At 32.4% G+C, this 27,431-nt stretch overlaps 1 protein-coding gene across 1 annotated transcript in view; it reads left to right on the forward strand.

Annotated features, from left to right (window-relative positions):
- Positions 1-1,256: 1,256 nt before the first annotated feature.
- The window catches only part of LOC115881312 (hormone receptor 4), a 190,439-nt gene continuing 164,264 nt past the window's right edge, over positions 1,257-27,431 (forward strand). The window contains exon 1 of the mRNA XM_030898742.1: positions 1,257-1,393. The gene's annotated coding sequence lies outside the window, so the exon portion shown is untranslated. The remainder of the gene's footprint in view (positions 1,394-27,431) is intronic.

Below are 27,431 nucleotides of genomic sequence, written 5' to 3' on the forward strand. Positions count from 1 at the left end.
GACAACAATGAGCCCAACTACAAAGACAGTATGTGAGGGAGGCTACACCTTAATTGGAAACGGATGAATAAGATGAAAATAATGATGATGATACGTATATAGTCTAAGGGACAAAAGCCAATATCTGAGAGTTTTACAGAGGTTAGTTCTCCATCTCTGATATCAGTGGTACCAAAATTTATGGTACGAATGGTTCTCGTCTCGGCGCACCCATTGATGAGGTGTTCTGGTGTTTCCCCACAGAATCTGCATTCGCCGTTTTTTCTTCAATCTACTGAGATGTTTATAGAGGAGACTGTCCTATTAAAAACTCCGTAACAATCTGAAGATTCTTCTTACTTAAATCAAGGAAAATCTTTGATTTTCCTCGCAGGTTTGTGGTACATGTGTAGTGTTAATTGTACCCATATTATCGGGATAAGCTATTTGATTACTTCTGACAAAAGAAGCTTTTAGCTGAAAATAGTCTTGATAAAGACGAAAATACACGTCGAAACGTCGGCAATTTTAAAAAAAGTTTTTTATTTAATTCTAGGTCTTAAGTCCTAAACCTACGAACGCCATTTCATAATAAAGAAATATTATAAAATGTTTCTTCAAATTCCAGCATCTTAAAAACTAAACTTTTCATTCTTTTAGGAACCTCAAGAACAAGAGCCCAGACTGCCTACCCGGAACCCGCTCGATCTCGTCATCACCGCCAAGGCCTCCTCTTCGTCTTCTTCCCGGCCGGCGCGGCGGCATTACGAAAGCGGAAAAGATGCAGCGACGTCCGCGACGCTGCCGGCAGGAACAGCGACGGCACCTCGCGAACCACCCGCCGCCGCCAGCAGCAGCGAAATTCACTCTCTCTTCCTCTCGCACACCGTCTACCCGTCTCTCTCGCTCTTACGCCGGGCCGGCGCTCGGTCCTGCGCCCTTCCCCACCCGCCACAACGTTACCCCCCCACCACCGAGGTGTTGTCAGCCGCAGGTCATTCACCTCGCACAGTCCCGGCGATCGCGCGCGCGACCCAACACATACACGTACACGCCAAAACACACCACCAACTGAAAACTCTATACGTACATTATTATTACGAACTATTACATATTACGCCGGTCATTTTTTATTATCGTTATTATCCCCAGAGTGCGCCCCAGTCAGCGAGAAGAAACCCTCTAGTGTCATCCCCACCGAAAAAAAGACATTTTGAGTTTGAGTGAATTCCGAGTGAACTGAAAAAAAAAAAAAAAACACTACAATGTGCCACGGTAATTAGTGCGTGTGTTTCGAAAATAATGAAGAACGCCAGCACGAAAAATCGTCCTCCTTCTCCCAAGTTCCTGTTGCTTTTTATCTGACGAACACGGATAAAAAACCAACGAGAGTCTTTAGATCATCTAAAAAAATGTAAGTTTTCTTATCGAATATGAAAAATTAAATGGAAAAATTGTTAGAGTGCTAGGATCGAGGGATTATTTAGGTGTAGCGCCGTGGTAAGGTCAACGGCCCCTAGTAATGTAGGTCAGTGATGGTGGGCGGAGCTAACGTTTGCGCACTGAACCCCTGAAATGTCATTACGGCGCGCGGGAGTTACGTATATGTGCGGCGGCTGGTCCTGTAACGTAAAAATGTGTATATATGTATACATTTCTGTGTGATTTTCAAGGTATTTTTAGGCCGGGCGTCACGAGATATACATTGTATATAACTTTGAATTTTGGTATTTGTTACATTTTTTTGTTAATTGAGTTCCAAATTGACAAAACAATAAAAATATAGGAAAATATTCATACACTTGATGACATAAATTACGACAAGGTCTCAGAGGCTTTGAATCTTTTATCTCACTATGATAATGAATTTTTTAAATGTTTGTCTAACCAAATCGTATACCTAGGTACATTTCATTTTGACTTAATATTATTCTATTCCATCATTTTCTTTTATACCAAGCTACATAATGGCAATGGAAGTTTCGATGATGACTGATTTTCTTTTATTTCAAGCTAGGTAATGCTTGTCAAACATATTTTAACATGTTGTATTGAAACTCTAAAATACCGGGTGCGTCTCAAAAGTGGCCCACCCCTGTAACTTTTTTAGTTTTTCACATAAAAAACAAGATTTAGTATGTTAGTATATGACATAAATTAGGAATTATTAGCGTATTCAATTGTTTTTGGTCACTTCCTGTTTCACCGGAAATGACTAAAACTTTTCATTTTTAAATGGCACCATCGGTATGTTTTTACTTTATTCAATAGAAAATGACACTATGAATAGAATGACATATCCGAGGACATATCATATGTCAACTTTTGACATTTTCTCATATGGTTTATTTGAAATTGTAACATGCGGCTCTTGACGATAATTTGACTCGAAATACCTACCAAGTGTGTGGTACCAAATTATTCGTAAAAAAATACTTTTTCCAAATATGCTAATGAGCCACCCTTGTTCCTTTTGAAAAAAATTGAGATATGATTAAAAATTCGATTTGGGCATCTTTTAACCGACCAGGACAAAACACGAAAAACATGAGACGATCAAAACTATTTTTCCTTGATTAATAACTAGTGTTTTTAGCACAACCATGGCACTCTAGATTGAAATTTAAAATATGATTTTTTTAAAGCGAAAATGTCAAAAGTTGGCATATGATATGTCATTCTCGAGATCGTTTTATATTTATTACTCTATCGAATAAAGTAAAAATATACTGAGGATGCCATTTAAAAATCAAAAGTTGTCATGATTACCGGTGGTGAAACAGGAAGTGACTGAAAACAATTGAATACGTCAATTAATTCTAATTTAGGTCATATACTAACATATCAAATCCCGTTTTTTTTTATCTAAAAAAAATAAAAAATATATAGGGTTGAGCCACTTTTAAGACGCATCCGGTATAAACGCAAAGATAAATCTTGTTTCTATATTTTTTTTCGATATACAGATGATCTTAGATATATCGCATCGTTTACATCAATGTTGTCGCATCCACATGTAAAAATTGGAATTCATCTTATTGATTTGGTTTGGTTGTACCATGAATTGCGAAGAGTACATACTTACTCCTAATGAATTTCATGCATACATTTTGTGGAGCTGATTTATTTTATTCTTTTAATTTTTCACTTTATTATCAATTTACGGTATTAAATAAGCTATGACTAAAATAACGCTAAATCCGATGAGCCATGGATTCTTCTGCTCCTCCTAGTGTAAAACTTAAGGAAGGTTTTTCCGGATATATAAATTTTCCAAATTGACAAAATTGTCAAGGAAAACCAAAGACTGGGTCTAAAAATTAAAATCAGAAAAACTAAGTTTATGGCTTTTAGTAGTAACAACATTCCGAACTTCCAATTCACATAAATGGAGACGATATCTAACAAGTCACACAGGTTAAATTCCTCGAATGCGTGATTAACAAAATATGGGATCCAGATCAGGAGATGAAATATGGAATATAACAGGCTAGAAAAACTTTCCCAACACTTCAAGATAGGAACTTGAATTTCGGCCTTAGGTACAATATAGTGAAGATCATTCTGTTAGATGGGGTGGAAGTATGGACATTGGAAGGACCAGGTATAAATAGAATTGAATCCATCGAAATGTAGAACCTACGACGAATACTGAAAGTGACCTGGAGTGTGAAATGAAGATATTCTTAGAAGAGCTGAAAAATAGTCTGTTAGCGACATATTATATTCGGTGGAGAATGCTATCACTTTCAGCGTCTAATTCTCCAGGATTAAATAGAAGGAGGTAAAAGGGAATTATCCAGTTTGAAAAATATTTGTCATTGGACATGCATAAAGGACTTCCAAGCACTTTAAGTCTCTGGAACTAATAGAACAACCTGATGAGAATGAAAAGGATGAACGCCTACGTAGGGATCTACACAGCAGCTTAAGAAGAAGAAGTGTTTCCAATATTTTTAAATCTTCCACAACACAATACAACTGATTCTTTGCTCTTTTCGATTTCTGTAGATATAAGTACTTTTATTTCGACTCATATGTTTCACTATACTTTTGTGTCAGTGAACTTTGGAACCAACAAACCAAGGTACTTGAAACTACGAACACACAAGAACAGGCCCAGACAAAGTCGTCAAAGAGTCAACTGAACAACAAGACCGCCTTATGTGCCCAATTGCTAGAAGAAATCCCAATGTTTCTCATCCTGAACTACAAAGACAACTTCTGGCAGCTAGAGATGTGAACGTTTCCGTTGAAACCATAAGAAAAAGCTTCGTGCTCGAGGGTTCTACAGCAGGAGAGAGTTACGGGTCTCAAAGTTATCTCGGCAAAATAAAATTGACCAAATAAATTGGTGCCTTCAACATCAAAATTGGACAACTGAGAATTGGCAAAAATTTTTCGGATGAGACTAGAATTGGCCCAAGATCAGATGACCATCGAATTCGGGTTCTCAGAGCTCCACGTAGACGAGCGAGACTCCAGGCTGCCAAATCTGTGCCAAGATATAAAGGAGGAACTGTAATGTTCTGGGGAGGTATTATGCTGAGAACAAAACCTCCATTGTTACCACTTCAACAAACTTTAACGGGTCGGAGGTATGTTGCTCCAATCTATCGTTAGTCTTTGGAGAGCTGCAATTGGGGATAATTTTAACTTCATGCACGATAGTTCACCTCCCCATACCAGCAGAGTGAATAGAGAATGTGTTTAAACGGAAGGTGTCATAGTTTTGGACTGGCCTGCATGTTCACCAGACCTAAACCCTATCGAACACTTGTGGGACCAGCTCAAAAGAAGGGTTAGAGCTTGTCGAAACTATCCAGGAAATCTCGCACAGCCTATTGATGCAGCATTAGTAGAATGAGAAAACGTACCCTAAGACAACGTTGATAATTTAATAAAAAGCATGCCAGAGCAGATAGAAGCTTGCATAAGGGCTAGAGGTGGCAACAAAGATTATTAAAATTATCAATTTTCTTTTTGTTTTTGCTTTTCGACCATTTAAAATTTAAATCTCATTTCGTTTCAGAAACCAAAAAATACAATTGTGTTTATTTTTGGGAATTGATTTTTTATTGCTATTTGGATTATTTTTCATTATTAAAAGTCATTTAGGGTAAAGACTGAGTTTTATTCATAAACACAAAATATTCATACCTACGTCTCAAAAATTATGAAAAATAATAGATGATGATTTCATATTAGTTTGGTTGTGTGTAGATCAAACTATCAAACTATATGAATTTTAATTAAGATTTAAGATTTAAAGTAAGTTTATTATACAGAAAATGGAATTCCTACTATCACACAGCGATTCACATGTAAATAAAACAATAAAATTATTTGGAGAATTAATCAGATATATCACAAAGGCGTCAAACTGAACGTATGTCTTTTCTCGATCGAAAGTAAGTTTAAGATAATGTTAATTTAAATAATTGTCTCATTTAAGTGTGGTCGGGGTCGATGACCGACAAGTGTCGTTGCGTGTTGTATATAAACGCCATAGGAAAAAATATCGTTTAATTTGGTGAAAGATTGAATTCGAGAGATAACGCTGGTGTGGTGTCCTCGTTAAACTTGGAGGTTTTCGTAATGAACTTGGAATAATTTTATAATTGGTTTTTATTATGTACTTGATACAATGGTGTTAGATATAAATACAGTATAAACAGATATATTGTTCAAAGGACAAGTTTAAAACAATCAATACTTAAGAATGAATGTTCTTTTCAAATTACGGAAAAATTGGAGATGAGTCGTAAACAAGTGCAAATGTTTTCACGGTTGGTAGATCTTAATAAAAGAAACATATTTTCTCTTTGCCCTTTTTCAGATAAGTTCAAAATAACCAAGTTATTCAAGTTTGAAAATAAAAAAAAATGATATATCTTTAAAAAAATTGAGAGCCACCCGATTTTTCCTCTATTTCCATCCCTTTTACTGCAGTAACCATGGTAACATCAGAGATTAATAAATTATACCCTGGAGAGAGAAAAATTTGCGTTGAGCAGACAGTTCTAAAAAGTTTTCTAAAATATACAGGAAAATTAAAAAGAAAATGCACAATTTCCAACATTTTTGCGAAAAAAAAACTCATAGACGTGTTCCTGGGGTCGAAATATACCACCCCTGAAAATATTTGCACTTATTTTAGACTCACCCTGTATATACGAGGTGTAAACATGTGCTATATGTCTTGAGGAGATTCCTCACGTAAAAAATAAGATTTATTTTTTATATCAATATAGCTTCTGCTTTGTTTCGTATTCGTAGCTACAAGGGGTTAAAGTCTACTTTTTTTCGATTTATTATAATCTTCTTCCAAGTGCTTTTACCTCCGCTTTTACTGATTCGAATGAAATTTCGAGATTAATACTGATACTAAAGTGCTACATATATTATTGCCAAAAAAATGGTCAAATGTCTGTTTATACAGGGTACGTCTTAAATAAGTGGGAATATTTTCAGGGCTGGTAGATCTCGATAAAAGAAACATATTTTTTGCCGTTTTTTGAGTCCAAAATAATCGTGATATTTTATTTTGAAAATGTAAAAATGATTTTTGGTTAAATTTTTAGAAACTCGATCTTTCCTGGATTTTCTTTCTTGTAAATTTAATCTATTATCTATGTTACCATATTATGATGATATTTTGATATTTAACTAAAAATTTAAAAAAATTCCAATTTTTTTTTAAATTCCAAATTTTCTGTTCAAAAAAATGTTCAATGTAATGTTCAAAAAAATGTTCAACCCGTATGGACACCACTTGTTTAAATAACCAAAATTGTTTTTACATAAAAAACATAATATAAACATAAGTTATGATGAAAGATGGGACGAATACTTTGCTAAACTGTTGACCGAAGAAAGTGCCGAATATCAACAAACATTTCAGTCACAATCCGACATTCAAATAAGAACCGCAGCTTCTCCACTGAGGATCAATACCAAAGAAGTAAAACAAATTTGCCAAACCCTGAAAAATAGAAAATCGCCTGGTCCAGGTGAAATTCCTCCAGAATTACTCAAGTACGGCACGGATAATTATAGAGTAAGCAGCTCGCTAGTCTTTTCCAAAAGTGCCTTAATGGTGAAAATATAGCGAAAGAATAGAAGACATCATATATAACAACAATACACAAAGAAAGGAAGTAAAGACGATTGCGATAACTATCGAGGAATCTCCGTGCTGAGCTCTGTTTCAAGGGTCTATGGAAAATTGGTCAAAAAGAGAATTGAGGAAGAATACCGGGATATGGAGGCTGAAGAACAAGCGGGATTTAGAGCTGGTAGATCCACGGTCGGCCATTTATTTACACTAACACAGATAATTGAGAAAAAGATGGCAAGAAATCAAGAAATACATCTCCTCTACATAGACCTCAAGAAAGCATATGATGTGTACCCCAGTCTAAATTGCGGGAAGCCCTCGAGAAAACGAATATCAGCATAACATTAATTAAGGCTGTCCAAGAACTTTATAAGAACAACATTAGCCAAGTAAAGAAAGGAAAAACAATATCAAAGGGATTCAGCATAAACAAAGGTCTTAAACAGGGCTGCTGTCTATCGCCCACACTGTTTAAAATCTATTTGGAACAAGCTCTGAAAACGTGGAAAAGGAAGTGTGAACAGATGGGGATACTATTAAACGACTCGATACTTTACACTCTTTGTTTCGCTGATGATCAAATAATACTAGCTCAAGACTACGAGGATCTGGAATATATGACCCGCAAACTAATTGAAAAGTATAACAAGTGGGGGCTGGAGGTAAACCTTAAGAAGACGGAATATATGTGTATCGGCGGCGAACAACAGAACATAATCCTAGAACAGCAACAGCAAGAAATAAAACACTGCCAAAAATATAAATACCTTGGCATGCACATTACCACCCTTGGTAGCCTTGATGAAGAAATTAAGTGCAGAAACAACCATGGAAGACAAGCAATTAGACAACTCAACAGTATTTTATGGGATAAGGCCGTATCAAAAGAAAACAAACACAAAATTTATAACAGCATAGTTAAAAGTATCATTAGTTATGGGAGTGAAGTATGGCCTTTGAAAGAAAGAAACCTTAAGTTACTCGAAGCTACAGAAATGGACTTTTGGAGGCGCGCGGCCGGAAAATCGAAACTGGATAGAGTTAGAAATGAAAGAATTCAGAACATCATGGGCGTTTAACTCAGGTGGTACGGGCACGTACAAAGAATGGAAGAGAACAGAATCCCGAAAAAAATACTCAATTGGACACCACAAGGCAAACGCAAGAGAGGGAGACCTAGACGGAGTTGGAGAGAAGGAATAGACGGGGACATCAGAACAAGAGGAATAGACGAAAACCTCTGGACAGACAGAGACCAATGGAGACTGGAAATCAGAAGACGTCGAAGAACGTTATAAACTGATTTGTATATATATATATATATATATATATATATATATATATATATATATATATATATATATATATATATATATATATATATATATATATATATATATATATATATATATATATATATATATATATATATATATATATATATATATATATATATATATATATATATATATATATATATATATATATATATATATATATATATATATATATATATATATATATATATATATATATATATATATATATATATATATATATATATATATATATATATATATATGATGAAAGATTTTTTTTAGAAAATTTTACCACCCTGTATCTCAAAAGTTAACACGTTGAGAACATAAATATATTCATACGAAGTTTTTTTACTAAAAGAGGTCAAATAAAGTGTTAAGCATATAATATTTTATTAGCATTTTATTGTAAACTTGAAACAACTTCACATTGATCTTGGAACAATATCCTATGTAATTAACATGATATAACGAACCGAATCTAAAAATATACATTTTTATTTATATCAGACGCGTAATTTTTCAGTTATCTCCGATGTGAACGACCTGAGAATGATTTGTTGTTTTTTTTTTAATTTCATTGCAAGAGTATGCTTATTACATTTACATTTTCGATGAATGAACATTAATAAAACATTATTTTTTAACTCAGAGTCGTTTGACATTAGCCTTGCCTAGCCTGGGGTCATTTAGGGTTTATTTTCCTTTATGTTGATAGTTGCATTTGATTTAGGTTTTCTTGGTTATTTAGGTTCTGCTTGTTTTAGATAAAGTAGTAGCAGTAGGATAGAGTATTTAACCTTAACGTCTCCACATTTTGCTATCCAAAAAAGTCCTATGGGTATTTCGCCACTGTAAAGTTAGTTTTTTTTATAAACAGTGCTGCGTTGATCCAACGGAGACTAATTGTTAGCAGTAGTTTACTAATAAACAAATTTGCCTAACGGACAGAAAAATGCTTAACGTTTCGGGAAGTATATCTCTTCCAGTAGTCAAAGCTGTTAAAATTACGTTATATCAAGTTAAACTTCAAAATTAACAATTACCGCCTGATAACAGTTACTTAATAAGGCAAAACCAAAAAGCTGCAAACTTTCTGTATGATTATTTTTAATTTGTTTTTAATTTTTACGTATGTTATGTTTAGTTATGTTGTGTTCTTTAAAATCAAAGAAGCGATTGCCATACAGATGCATGAGCAATACATTTATTTTTAACTGATTGTATTAAAAAAGGCCTCTTTTATTTATTTTTCTTTTAGAGGCTATTGCTTTTTTCATTATAATTTTTGCGTTGTAAAGTCTACTCTCTGCCCTGTGTTCTATGAATGCTGACAAATCTTCCTTTCTTAAATAATCTTTATGTTCTTTAATTCGAAAATTTAAGGGTCTAAATATTAAATTAACTCAGTGTTCATTGGATTAGTGTGTGTTAAAATGGATCTAAGTGTGTTTTGTGTTTTGGTGGTTGGAAGGTTGTTCGTATGTTATAGTTTTCCTATCCTTCTTATTTTTTCCGAAACGCCTTGTACGTATGGAATTGTATTATTGTATTTGTATATTTTTTTTTATAAAAGAGGTTTTTTTAATACAATCTAATTAAATTAAATGTATTGCTCGTGCATCTGTAGAGCTTAGCTCATGGATATGCATGACAATCGCTTCTTTGATTTTAATTTTTATTTAAATAATCAAAATCTCCTTTCCTCAAATTTCCTACAACATAATTATAATATTTTGCAGTTTACATAGAATCAATTTATCGTTTTATATTCTCTGGACAGTTATTCAAAAACCTTTTTTGTACAAAATGAATGCCATCTCTTCCAATGTTCTGATTCGAGAGCATTTTCGTGCTCCTAATTGGCACAATTGCCAGTGCCCATCTGTAGAATGACAATTGTAAGACCGCCTTTTTTTTACTCACACATTGACGTTAGTTTCGCATAAATTAAGTGACCCCTCTATGAGTAGAGACATCAGTAGCTTTGATGTCAATACAGAGTGGTCCAAGCTAATAGATTCAGTTCTTGGAAGTTACATTTATTTTATAGACAAATTATTTACTTTTTTCTTTAATTGTATTAGTATAATTTTGACATAAATATATAATTGATTTATAATTCAGAGTTAATATACAGGGTCGCTGATATGTATGGAAACGGTCGATTATTGGATAAAATATACGAGGTACCGCAAAAAGTTAAGTACAAAAATTATAGGGGTTAGTTTTTTTTTAAATGTCTGTTGGCGAGTAATAAATTTAAGTATACAGTTACATCAAAGTTACATTTTTCTTTAAATGGAACCCCCTGAATATTATAGCATATTTCCATTCTTCCTTCAATTCTAAACAAAAATAGAGATACACACAATGCACCTCAAACCAACCGTTTCCGAGTTATTGACTTTTTAAACTATCTTTTAAACAATTCGATTTAATTAATTTCGATGTGTTCGGTTTCATTTAACGATGCCATTCTGCGGAAACTGTGCTGTGATACTTAATAATATTTGACATTAGTTTTGAAGTTAGCATTTATAGATGTATAAAATGAGATTTTATCAAGTCTGGAAATTACAAAATTTTCGTTTAACATTTCAAAACCAAAACTCGATATCTCGGAAACGGATGGATTTTGGTACATTATGTTATTACAATTTTTCCTTAAAATTGAAGGAAGAATTGAAATATCCAATAATATACAGGGAGTTCCATTTAAAAAAATGAATCTTTGAGGTGACACGACTTTTTTGACCGACCCTGTTTACTTAAATTTATGTGAGGCATTTAAAAACTCTATAACTTTTTACGGAACCTCATATACTTTGCCCAATAATCAACCGTTTCCATACATATCAGCAACCCGATATAAAGGAAAGTTCTCGGGAAAACTATTGAAATAATCATAACTACTTCTGGCTAACAATAATTCAGTAGTTAGTGCAAAACATGCCTTAAACTTAAAAGTGGCTTTAAAGGACGGTCCACACTTGCTATATAACACTGCTATATAGCAAAGTTATATAACATGTTACATATTTTTTAATTATATTTAGCAAATTTCGATGCTATATAACTTGCTAGATGTTATCCATTTGTAGTCGGTAAAGATCAAAAGATGTTGTGCAACATTGCTATTGTAACATGAAACAACGCGTCCACACTTGCTAAATTTCTAGTTTAGCCGCTCATATTTTCAGGGACGTGCGCGACAGAATCTTAGTGTGGTGAGCTGATATTGGTTTGTTTAGGTTAACTGTTCTTGGGTTTGTTCATTTACTGGTCAATAATACCGTATGATCGAAAAAAAAACTGCGTCCCGTCGGCCTCCCGTCCAGTTGGCTTGGACATGACGATCCCCATATAATTTTCCATATAAAATGACAGCGATTTTCATTTCATAGTATGTATTTGGAAACAGAAAAAGTTGAGAAATAATGCGTAATCTAATAGGCCAGTTCCAGCGGGAACAAAAGAAATGCAAATCAGGAACTGCATGGTTTAGATGAAGTGGATAATTCAAAATGGTTTGCTTTTGCTTTTACAGTACGTCTGTCCGTTCTGTAGCTACGGGGTATCCGTGAGAGGGGAAACGATATTCTCTCGATGTTTTTCGTAAAAAATAGACAACGCGTCCCATCAATAAAAATTCGACAAATTTGCAAGTAGCCAATAAAATGAGTGGGCGGAGCGATTTGCGGTGACGCACTCGTCAAATCGACGTATAGAATATATTGCTGTTTATTTAAATGTTTTTTGTCCGCATTCCTTTCATAGACACAGATCCAGGAGACGAGACGTACTGTAAATTATTAATGTTTTTAAAAGACAGACGACACCACGAGAAACAGCCGAGGCAAGTATTGAAAAGATAAGCTAATTGAGTTTAACTGTATCTAGATCTTGCTGGTAGGCTATGGCGGACTCAAAACCGCTTTTTTTCTCGACTTTCTCTCCCTTAGTTCAAAAATAATTACGCACGCCGCTGCTGCGAGCTGAACCTCTTTCTCGCCAAAACGATTCATGACTACGAAAACTATAATGTGGACGGCCCCCGGTTTTTTAACATGTTACATGTAGCTTGTTAAATAGCAATGTTATATAACATGTTACTAAATGTGGACCCTCCTTAACAGATGAAAAAAGCTTTCAAAACCACTAAACAAAATTCATAAATACTATTTAAATAAAAACAAACAATTTCTGTTTAACACATACAAAACCAATAAACATTAAACAATAAACTAAAAATGTGAAGAAAATCCAAGCGAATATGAGAAATTTTATATTGTGAAAAATCTAGAAATATTCGAATTAAAGAACATAAAAATGAATAAAAAAATAGATTTTTGCAAGTCTAAAATTTATCAACATTCCTGGGACGCAGGATATAAAGCAGACTATAAAAATGCTATAGGTAATTATAATGAAAGAATCGATACACCCTAAAAATAAAGGACGGTTTTCTAATCTCTATAGATTTTATTAATGCATCGTTGTTGCTTCTTTGATTTTTCATTAAATAGCCATACCACATAAAATAAATCATAAGAAAAAAATAAAATATTTTACATTTACCCATTTCAAAACTTTTTGATCTTACCCGAGGATTTACCTCATCATTAACTACCTTTAATTTTATATACTCAAATGAAAAAAAAAACGCATCAGAAAAATTCTTCGTCAAATTTAAAGTGTTATATTTTTTATGAACACGATCTATTTAATTTTTTGACCACCCTGTATAATAAACGTACGTACGCTTGCATTTTCGCCGACTGGTCTCGCTTCATTGTATAATGCTACTGACCTAATTCTTGCTTATTTCAGCTTAGAACTAATAATAGCCTGTATATCGAGGGTTGTCGTCGACCAATACGAATATTTCACATCCTTCGCGTCATGCATTTGCCTTTCGTTTATTTTTGCATAGCATATCCTTCATCGTTGTTTTTAATCATATAACTTTTAGTACCTACTGCAAATCAGTTGAGTAGTATCACAGAATACAGAATAAAACTGACTGTATTCTATGATAACATATATGACTCTAGTTATTTGGGATAGATTAAATAATTTTATTTACAATCACATAATACGTAATGTTACCATTAACAACTTTTTAAAGTTATTAAAGAGTGTCACATTATCTACCTTTACTTACCCGAATTTGTCTTCTTCTGTCATTTTTCTTGTTTCTGCTTTCTGCGGCATCTTAAGCTCTGGCTAGGTACCAGTATTAAAATGGTCTTCGTTATCATCATTTTCTGACAACATTTTGGCTTTCTTTGTGACACAAATTCGAAGGAATGAAAATTGAACTAAAAATTCAAAAAACACAAAAGTTATTTTATGTTTTACTGGTTTTGAATATTAGCTCCTCAAAACAAAGAATTAGAAACTTTTGGCATTGGACATCGGAGAATAGCTTTCATTGGTGTCTCGAGATTTAGTTAATTTTTCGACAGTAATGTCAACATACAACACTACTGAGAATACTTAAGTGTTTAGGTTAGGTTAGGTTAGAGTCCTGGACATTGACAAAAGCATCCACAAAAAAACTTGAAGCCTTTGAGATGTGGCTATACAGACGACTTCTGAGAATCTCCTGGGTAGACCACGTATTCAACAAGACCGTTTTGGAAATGCTTTAAAAAGAGAACGAAATACTGGACATTATCAAACAAAGAAAATTAGAATATCTGGGACACATAACGAGGAACCAAAAGAGATATGGTCTACTTCAGTTGATACTCCAGGGAAAAGTCTTAGGCAAAAGAGGACCTGGAAGGCGCAGAATCTCCTGGTTGAAAAACCTGAGAACTTGGTTTTCCCTTTCTCCATGAGGATTATTTAGAGCAGCAGCCAGTAAAGTTCGAATTGTTTTGCTTATCGCCAATATCCGGAACGGATAGGTACACTCAGAAGAAGAAGAATGTAACACTTCCTTACTTGATATGTAATATAGTAACATCTATATTGTAATAGTTATTTACAGTACAAGTGTGTTTATGAACATGATTACAACAACGAGTGTGAACAATTAGAACGACGAGGTCGTAGACCGAGTCGTTCTAATCACACGAGTGTTGTAATCATGTTTAAACACACGTGTCATGTACAACGTTTTATCTACAACCGAAAAATAAGAAAATGCTGTTTTAATTTTCGTTTATTGGTCGCCCACCTTTGAGACCTTTAACTATGACATTTGTCACATTTATGCTGAAAAGTCAGTTTGCCCTGTCAAGTAAACGCGAGCACTTTTTGCCCAGAAAAATCATTTTAAAAATTACGATGAGCCATTCCGAAAGTCTCCCTTCAGATGTAGAACTTGCCGCAGTACGTGCCACGGAATCATTATTGCCGGAAAAGTTAATATATTTAGATGTTCGTAGTTGTTTTTCATTATTATAGCAACTAGTTGTGTTATAGATTCATAACACCACTAGTTGTGTTATGAATCTCAAAACGTAACTGAAATACTAAAAAAATAGTGATGTAAAAACTTTATAACTAAACGGTTGTAGATAAAATATATTACATAAATGGGAAATAAATGTTTTTTCCTAAACCAAGCCCAAAGAATATTATAGTTAACACAATAACTTAGTAGAATTATCTTTGCTAAGCCTCACATCACCATTAAGATTTCAAACAACATTTTTTTGAATATTAAACATTTTTTTCCATTCATGCAACATTGAGTGTAGTAAAAACATCATTTTTATCATTCGTTTAGATATTTTGGAAAATGTCCTGTAAGCAAAAAAACTTTCAAATGAATATAATTTGGCCATGATGTGTTTTAAAATTTCTTAAACATGCCGTATACCACCCGTATACCGTGTACCTATCTTTTCAACATACTGTATATTAATTAGTACCAAAATAGCTATGTTCACGTTTACAAGTAATTAAAACCTTTATAATTATTTTAAGGGTGTGTTTGACACGTGCGGGATAGCCCTTATAACAGATTTACATACGTAATTTTTGAGATAATAACATAGGGTCATGTATACTGTTTGGATGGTTTTTCTTTGTATTTGTAAAATTAAAGCCATAAAAAGCGAAATACAGCCAGAAATTTCTACATATTCGTCGATATACTGCATATGAAATACATAGCTATATTACTTTATAACGATTTTTCAAAATAACCATTTCTAAGTTAAAATATTTTGATCATTTGATATTAGCATTCAAGACATATAGTTGTAAAACTTGATTCGTCATTGGTTTCTTTAGTTCCTAAGTGGAACATAGGGCTTCAGTGAAAACCTTCCACCTTGTTCTGTTTTCAGCAATTTTCTTAGCTCCTGGCCATGATGTTCTTGACTTTGCTAGTTCTTCCATTACGGTTCTGCGCCATGTTTGTTTCGTGCGTCCTCTTTTCCGTTGTCTTTGTGGGCAGTAGCGTTATTCAAATGTGAGGCCCCCCCGCAAGATTTTTTAGGGGCCCTTATATTAAAATAAAAAAAAACACTAAAAAACATAATATAGCTTTATGTAGGTATATCAAGTCATTTAATATATAAAAACAAAAATTTAACTTATTCCACATAAGAAACAATAATAATAAAGTAACATAAAAAATAAAACATTACAAAATAAATCAACATAAAACAAAATTTAGGTACTAAAAGAAAACTAAATAATAAAAATAAATAAACATAAATAGAATTTTTCTAATAAAAATATGATTCAAATTAAAATAAATTAATAGGAACAAATAAAATGTAAAAAAGGAACAAATAATGCGGGGCCCTCAAAATCACGAGGCCCCCCCGCCGCTGCGGGTGCAGCGGGGCCTACGCTACGCTACTGCTTGTGGGTTCCAGCCAAGGGCATTCCTTGCGATGTTATCGTTAGGTTGTCTTAGGGTATGCCCTACCCATCCCCACTTTCGTATGATCACCTCTTTACCTATCTCTGTTTAGCCAGTTAGATGCAATATATCTTCGTATCGGATCGTGTTCGGCCAAAATATGCAAAAAATCGTCGCAGGCATCTATTAACAAATGTTTGTAGCTTTGATTTTAAGGTTTTGGTCACTTTCCATGTTTCATATCTTTTCAAAAAAACCGATTTAACATTACTGTTGAATATTCTCAGATACCAAATGTTGATGTGCCTCGAGACCCATACTGTAGGGTTGTAAAACTTGAACACTATTAAAATAATTCATAAACATTCATTAGATTCCAGGTATCGTAAAGATTTCTTGGAAATAAAAAAGAACTACAAGAAGATTTAATGGATTACACAAAAGATCCAGGTATGAGGGGTAACCCATAGAATTAAATTCACTAAATGGTATTGGACAAAGTTAAAAAAAACTCAAAAATGACAAAAAAGAAGACAAAAACAAGAAGACACTTTATTCTAAAATGGAACTACATTATTAAATAAATAACAAGCAAGAACAAAAGGGCAGTAAACAGTACAACAATGAATCAATTGGTGCAAATATAACCGGGATATGCAAGGGAGCAATTATCATAATGGGCAGTAAAATACAGCTGAATATGATGACGATGATGATGATATAATTTGAACGGCTCTAATAAGATCTAAAGTCGGTTTTAAATATGTGCTACTTACATAAACACCGTACTCTTGTAGTTTGATACCAACAATAGTCTCAAATGTGTAGTGTTTTACATGATTTGGGGGAGTAGTAAGTAATAAGGTACAACTTGCTATACTAGAACCGTCGGTACTTACACACACCATCAGCAGCGTCCAATGCTTTTTCATAAAAACAATATTAAGTATACATAGACACATTACATTACATACATTACATAGACTATTGACATGAATCATTAAAAAATAAGAAGGCATTGACCATAAAGTGTTAACAATGTCTAGTTCAGTTGCATCAGGGCAAAATGTTAAGTATTTTTTATACCTTGTAGAGTTACTTTGAGCAATATATCAAATTCATTGCATCTGAAACTCACTTTTATAAATTTTCACAGAACGGCTTGTGAATATATTATTTTACAGATCATTAAAAATTTACAATATCGTCGGAGTTATATTTCACCAACATTTACTCTGTATATATTATTTTAAGGTATTTAAATTATTGATATAATAGTAAAGGAAATACATTAATTTATATTAAATGAAATATCTTTAGTTATTTTAATAAATATTTGGCAGTAATATGTATTTCATTTGAATAATTCTGTTTGATGGTAATTTTGATGATAATTTGTATTACAATTATAATAACTTAAAGCAAAAATAAATGTGTTATTTTTTTAAGTTTTATATACATTTATATGTATGTACAGGGTCCAGCAATAGTGCATCGGACATATGTAGCTTCTATAGAATAAAAAACTTGTGAATTTTGTTTAAGTGCAAACCTAAAGTATGTACGAGGATGTATTTTAGGAAAATATTGTAACTTCTATAGAATGGCTTAAAAAAGTGTTAGTGTATCTGGATGATTTTTTTTAAATTGAACACCCTTGTATTTTTGGCTTCCTTTCAGATCACTTTACTTAATCCTAAGACATGAGTAAATACAGGGTTGTTCACCACATACGATACGGAGTATTGTAGCTAAACAATTAGATTTTTACAAATTGTAAGTTTTGGGTTCGTTGAAGGACTATTAGAGCTACAATTTAAAAAGATTTTTACAAGATACAGAGTGTCCCAAATAAGTAAAAAATATTATAGTTGTATTTTTTTAAATATAACACCCTGTATATTATTCTATTTTTGGATTCTACGATTGAAATAAAGGTAAATTTAATTAAGGTTTATAACACTTAAACCTTACCGTTTTTGAAATATTTTCAATTTTATGAAATTGCAGTAAAAAATTTAAGGCTTCATTTCTCCAAGGGTTTCAAAGTTTTTAAAACTAAATATTTACTGAAGATTATTTATTGATCAGATATTATGTAGCAATAATAAAATTTTTACTACCTTATACAGAGTGTCCAAAAATTTATTTTATATAATTACTAGCTTTAAACGACAATAACTTGTTTAATTTCAATGGAACACCCTGTATATTTTAGGAGAATTAGATGTACAATTTAATTGTCTATCAAATTATATTATACCATTTTTTACCTATCTCGTTAAGTTTTCGTAGAAAATGCATTTTCTTATAATTTAGACCTCATTTATCACTATACCTATGGAATATTGACATTCGACATTTTTTTGAAGCGACATACATATGTACAAAACATACAGGTGGTGAATATTGCAAGCCTATTGGTATACAAAAAAGCTATTTAAATCTTTGTAAAACAGTATACCAATTAAATATACCACCATTATTTTCGACCAAAAATTAGTTAGTTACATACTTTTAAATTATTTTAGTTAATAAAGTATTCTAAATAAATGTGGATTTGGCTCAGAAATCAATATAATAATAAGTTTTGAAAATGAACGTCTCTGTTTTTATAAATTAGCATTCGTCAAAAAATGAAATAAAATTTATAAGGTGTTACTTTTTACTACAGTGTCTAATATACACACAAAATTCAGTTTTTCAGTTCTGAAGCAATTATTATTAATAAACCGTAAACAGTCAATTAATGTAGTTTGAATACTGGGATCATATTAATTGGTCCTCTTTAACAAAAAATATTTACAATTACAACAGTTTTTTTATTTTATTTTTTAATGAAATAAGCGAACAGTATCGACAATATTAGTGTCTGTACTCTTTGAAAATTTGTTACATCTTTAAAAATAATCTAAGATGTCAATATTCCATGGGTATAGTGATTAATGAGGTCTAAATTATAAGGAAATGCATTTTCTACGAAAACTTGAAGAGATGGGTAAAAAATGGTATAATACAATTTGATAGACAATTAAATTATGCATATGATTCACGTAAAATATATAGGGTGTTCCATTTAAATTAAACAAGTTATTGCCGTTTAAAGCTAGTAATTATTTAATATAAATTTTTGGACACTCTGTATAAGGTAGTAAAATTTTAATTATTGCAACACAATATCTGATCAATAAATAATTTTTAGAAAATATTTAGTTTTAAAAACTTTGATACCCTTGAAGAAATGAAGCCTTAAAATGTTTACTGCAATTTCATAAAATTGAAAATATTTCAAAAACGGTAAGGTTTAAGTATGATAAACCTTAATCAAATTTATCTTTATTTTAATCGTAGAATCTAAAAATAGAATAATATACAGGGTGTTCTATTTAAAAAAATACAACTATAATATTTTTTACTAATTTGGGACACTCTGTATCTTGTAAAAATATTTTTAAATTGTAGCTCTAATAGTCCTTCAATGAACCCAAAACTTGCAATTTGTAAAAATCTAATCGTTTAGCTACAATACTCCGTGTCGTATGTGGTGAACAACCCTGTATATTTCGAAAATTTCAGAGATATTAATAAATAAATAAAATTTATATATTTTTCAGCCTTTCTTAAAAAAATTATTAGTAATACAAGAACTGTCCTGAAATCAAAATTATATTAGGTATTTACTTAAGATGGTCTGTATTTCACTTAGCTATAAATATGGAAATCGTAAATCATACAGGATGCTCAAAATTCTACGCCAAACTTTCTAAAATATAAAATAATTTTTCTTCATTTTTTTTAATGGAACACCCTGTATATTATTTTTCAATAGATAGAGAATTAAAAAATGAACATTTTTTGTATTTAGAGTATTTCAAATTTTTTAACGGTTTCGCAGATATTCGCGGTGGTTTTATATTTCATATTGCATTTACCACAGTAAATTTTTATCAAATAATAAAATTGTAAATTTAAATTTTGAATACCTAATACAAATCGTAATTATTTCAAACCATGGGGCCAATTTAGCGCTGTTTCCGTCTATTACGGTATCATGCCATCGTAATTAGAGCTGGGTCAAAATGCTATTGACCTGAATTGAGGTACGCCCAGCGATATAAAACCGAAAAGACCTTAATAGAATATGTATTCGGGGAATGGGGAATGTTCATTTTACTTGCAAATGTCGTGTGTCGATGGGTCGATGTGTATGAAAAGTTTCCTTGAGAGGGAGACCCATGGAATTCCTACGATAAATATGTTTTTGCATGCAACTGGGTGAACTAGTAGCAGAACATTATGGGAATCAATATTTAGGAATTATAATTTATTTAATAAGTACTCTCAAGTTTTGTTATTTACTTCAATGTTATTACTTCATCATCAAAAAATTTTGCATCCCCAAAGTGTATCATTGAAGATGCAAAGTCTTTTGGTCGAAAGATTTTGATTGAGAATGTAATATAAAAACATCAGTTACCACCGGTACTAAATGATTACAGAAAATCCTACAGAGAGGAAACGGAACAACATGAAATCATTTGTGAAGACATCGTATACCTGGTGCGTCTCAAAAGTGGCACACCCCTATAACTTTTTTTTTATTTTCAGATAAAAAAACGAGATTTGGTATATTAGTATATGACATAAATTAGGATTGATTGACGTATTTAATTGTTTTTGATCACTTCCTGTTTCACCGGAAATGATGACAACTTTTGATTTCGAAATGGCACCCTCGGTATATTTTTACTTTATTCGATAGAAAATGACACTCTGAATAGTAGGCATATCATATGTCAACTTTTGACATTTTTGCTCAAAAGAAAATCGTATTTTAAATATCAATCTAGAATGCCATAGCTGTGTTAAAAACTTGGAAAAATATAGATTTGATTGTCTAATGTTTTTCGTGTTTTGTCCTGACCGGCTAAAAGATGCCCAAATCGTATTTTTAATAATTTCTCAATTCTTTCAAATAAAACAAGGGTGGCTCATTAGCATATTTGGAAAAAGCATTTTTTTACGAATAATTTGGTACCACACACTCAGTATTTTGAGTCAAATTATCTTTATGAACCGCATGTTAAAATTTCAAATAAACCATAAGCAAAAATGTCAATATTTGTCATATCATACATATGTCATTCTATTCAAAATATCACTTTCTATCGAATGAGGTAGAAAAATACCGAGGGTGCCATTTAAAAATCAAAAGTTGTAGTCATTTCCGGTGAAACAGGAACTGACCGAAAACAACTGAATACGTCAATCAATTATAATTTATGTCATATACTAACATACCAAATCTCGTTTTTTTATCTGAAAAAATAAAAAAGTTATAAGAGTGAGCCACTTTTGAGGCGCTCCCGGTATACAGGGTGAGTCTTAAATAAGTGCAAATCTTTTCAGGGCTGGTAGATCTCGATAAAAGAAAGATATTTTCTCATAATCCAAATTTCAAATAAATCCAAAATAACCGAGTTATTTTAGTTTGAGAATTTCCAAAAGCAAATATTTTCTGCTTAAATTTTGATAACCACTGGATCTTTTCTGGGGATCTTTCTTGTAAATTTAATTTACTACCTATTTTACCATATTATCAAGAACTTATGTTTTTTAATTAAAAACTAAAAAAAATCCAATTTTTTCCCAAAAACTCCAAATTTTCAAAACTCGCTTAAGAAACTTTATAATCGTGTTTCTGGGGTCGAAATCTACTACCTACCCCTAAAAATATTTGCACTTTAAGACTCATCCTGTACAGCAACAATCTACTAGATGACTACTAGACAATCTACTAGATGACTACTGACTTGAATGTCTTCAGTTATTGTCATAGTCACTCATCTATAATAATAGCATCTATTCTCCAGATAAACTTCAATAGATAACGTCAAAACTCTCAATTTATCAAGTTTTTAACTTTGTTATTGGATTGGCTTAATGGAAGGTTTATAGAACTGGTTTCCTGTAAATGATACCTTAAGGAACTTACACTAACCTTTTAAACTTGTAACCTTTCTACCAAAACAATAAGTAATTTATTTAATAAAAAAAAATTCTCTTTTTAACTCAAACTTAAGTAAATTATTAAACAGAATTCTGGTAATTGCTTTTTATAATTTCGAGTAAGTTACCCTTTTTCTGCTTTAGTAAAGTTTTTTATTCGAATAATTTTCTCAAGAGTTAATGAAATCGAGTTCAACAACCTAAATCAAAGCGGACCTTACTTACATCTATAAGAATTAAAATAATTTTACAGTATTTTGTATTTGTAATTAACAGTTTTTCAGGTAGAATATCTAATGAAACCACTTATGATGATGGTACTGACGACAGTAAAATTTTAAAGGTATAGTCTGTCCAACGAGAAGATCCTTGACAGTAATAGATGTGTCTGTCATTTTAATTTCAAAGTAGTTTATTTTATTTTACAAAAAAATAAGTTGGTACAACTGGAACGCATAGCAGGATATATTTAAAATTTGATTGACAAGATGACAAGTGATTGCTTCAAAATATTGTGAAAAAAACTGTATAAAACTGAAAAAATGTAATCGAGTTATTTTATTTAATAAAAACGGTATGTGTTAATACAAAACAAACAAGAACAAGACACTACATACCAAAAAAATTTAAAAAAGAACTATTATTTACTTTCAAGCTTTATGAAACTACCCGCATTTATGATTATATTTATCAATATAACTTATGTACAAATACAAATTTGTAATATTCCACAGGAATAAATGAAACAACATAGGTAAATAAAACAAACTATTTTATTAATAATAACACCTACCAAATTTTATACCTTAAAGGTTGATTAATTAACTTTAATCTTAATTTTTTTTAAACCAGTACCTTTTGACATTATTTTTCTGCAGTACTAAAATCCATTATTTACCTATCGTGTGATGTCGATATTTTACAGCTACTCCAGTTTTTAGTATGTGTTTAGTTTGATCCTTCTACCATATACGAGATGCACTTATCTACGACGAAATGGTATACAAACTTTATCGATGGCAACTTCATTGGTGTATAAGACTTTCTGCCTGGGCAGCGAGTATTAACCATAAACTGTGCTCTGGGTCTACAGTTAATTTTCACTCGATTTTTCCTCCAATTGACTTCAAAAGACACAAAACACACGTAATAATACGAATCAAAATGCATCATCTTCCAAAACGCAGGGATTTAACAAAAGTTGACACAAAATTATAACCTATAATTTGGCAAGACTTTAGGGGTTTTCGGAAACTGTGATCTGATTGATCGGATTAAGAGGATTACTAATCCAGACGTTCGAAAAGTGATCTCAAAACGAGTCAATGCGTTCGGAAAGTGATCCGAATATCTCGATTTTTGCCATATGTTGTGATCCTACTAACCCTCCTAACGAGGTGGGTAGAATTAATCAGCTGATCATTTCTAGGGTAATTTTAAACGTAACGGTCCGCATAGAAGTATAAAGTTTTTTAATAACCGTTTTGTCCGAAATCACTTTATCTAATGTTGATCAAATACATGATATTTTGTTAGTGACCGTAAAAATGAGCCAATCAGCATAGCATCAAGTAACTCTAGATTTTAAATAAATAAAAAACCAACAAGTAATTCTATAGATACTGACTGCGAAAAAGCACTATCGGAGACACCCAATAGGAAAAAAATGAAAACTAAACTACAGAAAAGTGGTTTAAAACATTTAGATTAAAGTGGCCAGGCATAATGAAAGAATGGAACTTTCTGAAAAATTCTGAAAATTTTTATCACAATGGTAGATAAAAATTGATATATTTTTTTATTATTAATATGATGGAATGTTTATTATGTTGGCAGTAAATAAATGATTAAAATAAAGTTTATAGTGTTTTTGTTTTAAATGGCATAATTTTAAAAAAGCCTAAAATAAAACACATTTTGTTTTTATAAAAAATAGTCTTACAGAAACTAAAAAGTATACTTAAAGCAAAACAAATAGGATAAAAATAGATCTTATACAATCGTTAAAGAGGGATATTATGATTATTTGTTTAACTTATCTCTTTTTACGAAATATATTTAAATGTGATTGTTAACCCGGTTAATTTAATGATCCAACCGTTCGTAATTAAACTGCCAGCTGATTACTCTCAGCACTGATCTTGGAACAGATGTTTAGTAAACTACCTAATCTAGGATTTTATTTCCGAAAATCCCTTTTGACAAGCGTCAAAAATGACAAAAATCTAAAGGCGAGTTCATACGCATCGGCGTCCGTTTGTCGTTCATCGTTCCGTCAAACCAATAAAATTGAAAATTATTGGGCTTATTGTAATGACATGATAAGCCACTCAACCAGAAATCAGTTTTATTAACTAGTAACTAGTGTTTTTCTTGACTTTTATCAAACTAATTTGTTAGATAAATACTTAGCCTAACCTAACTCTAAAACGCCTTCAAATTTATATTTATTCTCGTATTTATTAATATAGTAAGTATATAACTGTTATATTTATACATTTTTTCAAAACTGCGAAGTTTAATTATTCAGAATTATAGATTTGTGGCATATCATGTTATTACAATAAGCTCTTCAATTCATATGTAAAGAACTACAGATATAGAATGTAGAATGAGTGAGGGGGTTAATCACAGCGACCTTAAAGATCTATTGTGTCCCCCTTTCTTGAGTTATAACTCATCATGCAGTCTATAACTCATCATACAATCTATAACTCATCATACATGTGGGTTTTCCTGTTGTAGGGGGGATAGAGTATTTCCCATCCTCGATAACAGATGATCTTCCTTCTAGGAGTAGACATCTACCTCCTACGAGGATATACACCTTTTCACAGTTGGGGTTTACCCCTCCGTACCCTTCACAGTCGAGGAGCTTGTCTCCGGCTGAGGTGCCCGCGAAGTGGAGGCTGGAGGATCTGCCTTCATCTTCTCCACCTCTTTAGCTTAGTCTCTCCCTAGACCTGATACCGGTATTGTCCCGAATCTATAATAAAGGATATATCTCTCTTTCTCTATTGCCTCCTTGGATTTGAGGTAAAACCCTATTGTGAAGACCTGACCATGGCTGTCCTCCCTCGAGCTGATGACTTTCCAACTCGATGTCCTTACATTGGAGTTCTGAGCCTGGATAAAGGCTCCTCAGGTAGGTGGTGTCTTTCCCTATGCTTCTCGGCAGAAAGACCGTGATGGTTGCCTCTTTAGGGATGTTTTCTCCTTTCACTGCAACTGGTCCCGGCCTCTATAGATAGTGCAAAGGGATAGAATAGGATCTAGGTATGCTTAGAATAACAAAAGAGAATTATAAGAAGATATGGGGTGGTAAACAGGAATTTAGTCTCTCAAATGTCAATAAATAGATCACGTAAAGAGAACGCATAGGGAAATTTAAACCACTAATATTAGAAAGTAGCCCCCAAGAGGCGTAAAAAATTTAAACATTAGCATATAAGTAGGAAGAAAATGAAGGAAAAATGTGCAAGTTAATGATGATGATAATATATTGTCAACTATGGATCCGTTTTTTTTTTCTCTAGTTACAGATTTTTCAGTAAAAGAACTAAAATAAAACTCTTTAATAACAGATAAGTAACATGTTTTTAAATTACAAATTACTCTCCAAACTATAAATAATTAAAAATCTTAAAATCACTTTCTAGAGTCTCATCGCAAGATTGATAAAATATAGGTTGTTATGTCTAAATTTTTATGCGAGAGAACAAGAAGTAATACCACTCTCCAGCAATTCAAATGCAAATTTGCAATTACCTCTTACACAACGCCTATTTATACATCATCAATCTGTTTTATTATTTTGCCTCGGTATTATTATATCACAAGACGGCAATGGAAAGGAATTAGTGGATAGGGTAACCTGCATCGCGCAGCGGATACACTTTCACTTATCTAACGTTTCGCCGTTCATGTTTGTATGTGTGTATTAGCGACCGCAAAGACGATCAGTCGACCACTCTACTTTCTCTTCGCTATCGTCTAATAACTTTTATTATGCAGGAGGTTAATTTAAGGTATGCTTTTTCGTAGATACTAAAATCCCTTTCCAGCAGATACGTTAGCATGGATACCGGAGCACGACGCGACGGTCATCAGGGAAAACGAAAAGGCACATGTCCAGACAATGTCCAAACAAGGCTCGTTAATGTTATTTATAGGCCTAGAACTCTGTTAGAACGCTGCAAAAGCAATCACAAGAATGGCCGCTAAACAGTGGATGGTCATCAAATCTCTAGAATAGTGATGAGAATTACCAGGGCCGAATTAGGCGACAAAGTTCATAATAGAACATTTGCCAAAATTTACGGCAGTCCTGGTAGACGACAGAAAGACTGTTAAAGCTGTAGTGGGTCAACTAGACATTCTAAAAAATATCTTTACCTATTTAGTAAGCTTAGATATTCTAAGCTTAATAGGCATCTAACGCTGATGGGATTGACGGATAAAACCAAAGATATTTAAACTCAGAGGCTCTTGAGTTTAAATATCTTTGGATAAAACCATGTGCAATACATTTTAATGTCGGTGCGACAGCCTGGAAAATAGAGATGAGCAGGTCCGGATGGATATGAATCCGCGGATTTCTCTCTGGTGCCGGAGTACCGGCACCAGAGAGAGGTCAATCAGTAGATCGATGTAAATCCTATTGAATATCATCCCTTATCCGCGGAACTGACAACCAACCGGCCACGTCATCGGCAGATATCGAACACATAACGATGCAGCGAAATAAATTAGTATTGGGGAGTATTGGAATAAAGAAGGAATTGTAACTGCTGTTGGGTTTTAACTGCTGTTTTTTTAAGTTTACTTTCGCGGAACCCTAAACGTGTTCGAAATTATATCGTATTAATTTTTGTCTAGTGTTCTAACTTTATTGAGAAACTCAAAATATTATAGAATATGTTATAATTGTACAAGGTTCGTCAAAGAAATCAGCAGAAATTTAGTTTTTTTTTTGTAAAAAATGTCATTATTTACGTGTATCTCTTAAAAATATTATCTGTCAAATGCCGATCATTTTGCTTGTAGCATGAAGCAATCCGTATGCGGCAGTTTGAAAGATGGAAGGCTGTAATTGTGTCTCGGATATCTTTTATTTGTATGTAAATTTCATAATGCTTTGCCTCCTAGTCATTTGCCTCCTAGTCATTTG

This window comes from Sitophilus oryzae, unplaced genomic scaffold, assembly GCF_002938485.1.
Source record: "Sitophilus oryzae breed Bouriz unplaced genomic scaffold, Soryzae_2.0 scaffold_1716_pilon_pilon, whole genome shotgun sequence".
Taxonomy (NCBI): Eukaryota; Metazoa; Arthropoda; class Insecta; order Coleoptera; family Curculionidae; genus Sitophilus; species Sitophilus oryzae.